Genomic DNA, 5,014 nt, shown 5'->3' with positions numbered 1-5,014 from the left:
ATTTCCTTCTGATTTCAGAGATGATGAAGTCGGTTTGCTTGTTCGGCCCATGATATCATTAAAAGTATTCAACAGCTTTTTATTTTGATGCTTTATATTATTTATCAAAACTCTATTTAACTTAGTTACATATTTCCTTAGCTTGCCATAAATTTGCCAATCTGATATGTAGTTTGACTCGATTGCCGTTTCGTTCGCTTGATCTCTGTTTCCTACAGTCCTTGAATCCATCATCACCACGTGGAACTAATATTTCTTCTGTTTTCCACAGATGCATGTTTATCTATTTGACCAATAGCTGATTAAAGGCTTCCGGCGCTTCACCTGGGTCGTCTTTCATTGACACATTTCCCCAGCTTATTTTTCTTTCATCCTCACTGGAAGGGTTTTTATGATCTCAGGTCCTGCTTAAGGGACCTGGACAGGACTTTGGAACATACCTCTGCTGAATTAGTGAATGGAGCAGTGGGTGGTGATGGAGCAGTGGATAGACACATGCCTTTGGAGTGAGAGACATGGCTTTGAATCCACTGTGAGACACCAATGTGTCCCTGAGCAAGACACTTAACCCCTCGTTGCTCCAGAGGCGTGCGACCTCTGACATGTACAGCAGCAGTCACTTTGGATAAAAGCTACAGCTAAATGAATAAATGTAAAGGATGTAACTGTGAGGGGGGAAAGGTGGGCGTTGTCTAGGTCTCTTTCACTTTGGACAGTCAATAAAAGAAGAGCAGCAGACAGCAGAAAGTGACAATAAACATTAGTCTAGATAGACAAACTTTAGAGGGAGTGAGAATTTAAATATCTACGGTTATGGTTTGATGAAAAGAACTGAATTCTGATATAAAGCACCTAAAAACAAAATGTATGAAAGCATTAAACCTAATGAGGAATGTACGTGGTTAGACTGAGGGGCTGATAAAACATCTGTTAAATATATGCTGTTAACTATTATTAATATTAATAAGTTCCACTATTGACTATGGCTGTATATTATGCAAGCAAAACAATGTTCCAAAGACTTGACAGGGTTCAGAACAGAGCATCAGGACTGTGTGTCGGGGCTGTGAGAACAGCTCCAGTAAATGCTCTGCAGTAGAAACTGGTGAGCTGCAGTTGTATTTAAGAAACTATCAGCAGCATATTGGGCTCTGCAGGTTGAAGACATCATGGGATCTGCATACGCTCGTCAGTGCACCGTGGAGATTGAGAACAAGTGCAATGAGTACATCCTGTCTGATCCGCAGTGAGTCTGCTTTAGTTTCTTTCTGGGTGTCTGTTTTTAGTTAATCTTTTAAATGTTTGTATCAGAGGACTGATATCAAAAGGATACATATGAATATAATTTACAAAACATCAAATATAACAAATATTTACCAATAAAGGTTGTGAGATGATGACTGAAGCCAAATCATAACAACAGTAAATCAATGTTCATTTGGAAGTATTGAGCTTTTGGAAAATTAAAGAATTTAGCCTATTCTGAAACCAGACAAGTTACCTTCTGACGGACCAGCGACAAGTCTGAAAACTCCTCCTCCCTCTGCTTCTAATATAGGGCTAGCGGATCTGAGAGGCTGCAAACACAATCATCCAGTTTCCTTATTTCCTTACAAGGGCTTGACACCAACTCAAATATTTGGGGCGTTTCAATTTTATTGTGCAAAGTAATGGGAGGGTAATATGCAAAAACGTTTATTCACTACACGCAATGTGATGTACCAAGCCTAAACGCAATTTCACGTGAGTGCAACAGCCTCCGTGTTTATTACGTTTGAAAGGAAGGTGCAAACCGCCAAGTGCTGCAGAGATGGCTGCTGTTATCGTTGCGAGAAGGAGACACAGCCGTGATAAAAGAAGACGTAGAGAAATTAAAAATATTAGATCATTTTATTCTATAGATGGGTTTATGTACAACGTCATCACCTAAATGCACGCGCAACCAGGAAGCAGCACTCTGCTTTCTCCCCCTGGCATATCTAGCTGCAAGGCTGGATAAATTACTCAGAAATTGTGATGAGTTACTTTTTACTTACTCACTTAAAAAGTAAAAAGTCACGTTACTCATTCCGTTACAATTACTTTGAACCACCCCAACCTTAAAAGTGACAGGAAAACCTGTTCAGCAGCACGTTTTAGAAATGAATCCACTTTACTGGAACAATAATGAACCTGAGGAGTCGAACTGAAAACACTGCAGCCTCTCAGACCACAGGACGCTGGACCGTACAGGCTGTGGATATAGGCTATTTAAAAATAATGAAAAACAAAGCAGGTCCCACCCGACATTTTAACTGATCCCGTATTCCTAACAGCATCAATGAGTAGGATTTTTACAGTACATAACATTTCATAACCTCGCTGGCTGAAATAGAAAAGAAAAAGCAAGTCTCTCCCGACTATTTAAACTAATCTCGTATTTAGAACAGCATAAATTAGTGTAAGTTTTACAAAACCTAGAACGTTTTTTAACGCCACTGTCTGAGATAAAACTGTTTTGCACATGTATTTATAAGAGAAGTATTCAGCGCTTTTACAAAACACAAAATGTTGATTAACGCCACTGTCTCCTGCTGAGTGGACGCTTCACTGTAAGTAATGCGAGTTTCTCTCTACAGGCTAAGTTTCACCTCTCTCAGCAGATGCTTCAAATCAAAATTGTTGGCGGAGGACCTTGTTCTTTGCATCTCTGAGCTAAGTTAGGCCTAATGACAGGACTTATAGCTGTGGAAAGAACGCCTCTCTCCCTCATTCTTCCAGAAGCCTTTTGGCTAGTAGCTGACTTAAACAACATTACATCCGGTTTCGCAAACAGATCCAACTCTGGCAATTTATTATTAAGTCAACAAGAATTTACAAACTATGCATAATCTACGTTGATTACAGTGGTTGACTGCAGTCTTCAGACAAATTCTGCCTGCCTACTGGGAATTGCATGCACCTCCAAAGACTGCCTTTAAACGCTATAATATCCTTTTTGGGGTACATCGATGGTGATAAATGATTCGTTTTAAATCAGATTTGATGCTCGAGACATAACGTTACATCATAGGACCCGCAAGTCTCGATAGCAGCATCGATAAGCTCGAACCTTATTGATTTTTGGGTTTTCGGAAATTTTGGAACCGGGTCTCGATACCAATCCCTACTCGGGACAGTCCTAGACTTTCTTGGTACTATCTTTCTCCCTGTTTTCCCATCAGCGTGGATTTATTCTTCTTATCCAGACAACTAAAAGTTCCCTTCAGACCAGAGTCTCTTGTCCCTCACCTTAAATGGGACGCTTGCACAGATTTAAAATATACGTTCAGCTTAACGATGTTGAGCTGGCTCAGTTCCAACACCAGGCTAAATATATCCTGGTCTGATGTCTGGATGCTGTGAAATGAAACTGATATCCATCTGAGACATGTGACTTTCACACAGGGTCAAAGTCTTGTTGTCGCTTCTCTGTCTGTCTCCTCAGGGTGTACGCCTACAGTGGATCCTATGAGAAGTCTTTGCCACCATCTCTCGGTCCCTCTGAATCTGGCAGCGCTCTGTTCATCAAGACTCCTGACAGAGCGCGGGGAGTTGTTGGAGTCCTCACTTACAATCTGCTGAAGGACTCCACAAAGAAATGTGATGTTCTCTGTTCCTTCTAACTTCGACTTCTACAGTAACTGGTACGGAGTGGGAGTCTTTGACGTTAATAAAAAGCCTTTATGAAGAGATGTATAATAAGGCAGAGAAAGGGTTTGCCAGGAGTAAAGCTAAAGACAGTCTGACTTACCATGGTGAAGCCGTCACCATGTCAGACAGTTACACACCTGTCATCAAGGTGCAGGTGTCTCCTTTACATTCTCTACGTTAGTTTATCTTTATAAATCTAGATCCACCTTCACTGTCTGATTAGATGCTGAACTGCATTCCCTTGTTCCGGTTCTGACTGTGTGTGATGGCAATAAAGTTGAATCTGCTCTACTAAATATTTGTGTGATAAATGCTATGCTCATGCTACATCTGTAGCTTCGACTGGTGCAGGTTTCCCTTTGTATAGTGATTGTATTAATCATAAATTAACTAAATCATAAATGAGTCCACATATTTGTTTCTGTAGCACTGCAGCTCTGTAAGCACCTCATCTATGCAGAGAAGTAGAACCTGAGGTGGACATAATGAAGAATCAACCAGATTAAGTTCTTGCTGTGTTCACCAGTAAACAGTTGACAGGAATTAAACTTGGGCCCAAGCTGTTCACTAGTAACCCAACATATCAACATGTTTCTTATAGCCTAAATCAGTAAATCACACAATGGGATTTTAAAAATACTGTGCTGAACACATTTTGCTCTTTAGCTAAAATTAAATGGCTGTTTTGTCCAACTGGAATTAGTGTCAGTGGGCAGTATTAGTTTGTTTTCCAGGTTTGAAACCTTGTAAATGGTGATCTGAAATGATGGTGTATTTGTCAGGGTTGGCTAAGTGAAGAGGCTAGTTAGGACCCAAATGCAAGACACAAAAGCAGGATGCAATGCAGGTGGTTTATTTTATTTTAACCAACAATAAACTAAACAGGCTCTCACTGGGTACATGGCAAAGTCCAAACAAAAGTAAATCCATACTGAGGTAAGCAAGGGCAAGCAAAAGCAGGGTAATCCAGAAACGCAGGGACAGGGCAGAACACTCAACATAAAACAACAAGGACTAAACAAAACTGAGGGCTTATACAGAGAGCAAAGCTAGACGAGGACACACGAGAACTGAATAAAGCTTAAATAAAGCTTACAGAACAAAAAAACAAAACTATGAAAGCAGACTAAGCAGGAAAACATGAACACAAAACCACATTCCTAACAGTATTAGTCAGTTTTCCAGGTTTGAAACCTTGTAAATGGTGTGTGAATGTGTCAAAAAAGTTTTAAAACTCTGAAAATTGAGGTTCAAAAGGGCAAAACTTTATTACATTATATTAAATTTGCACTCGTATTGCAGACCATTTTACGCCCACACAGTTGCGAGCTTGCGACTCACA

The sequence above is a fragment of the Micropterus dolomieu genome, linkage group LG02 (genome assembly GCF_021292245.1).
Source record: "Micropterus dolomieu isolate WLL.071019.BEF.003 ecotype Adirondacks linkage group LG02, ASM2129224v1, whole genome shotgun sequence".
Lineage (NCBI taxonomy): Eukaryota > Metazoa > Chordata > Actinopteri > Centrarchiformes > Centrarchidae > Micropterus > Micropterus dolomieu.
This window is presented reverse-complemented; position numbering follows the sequence as displayed.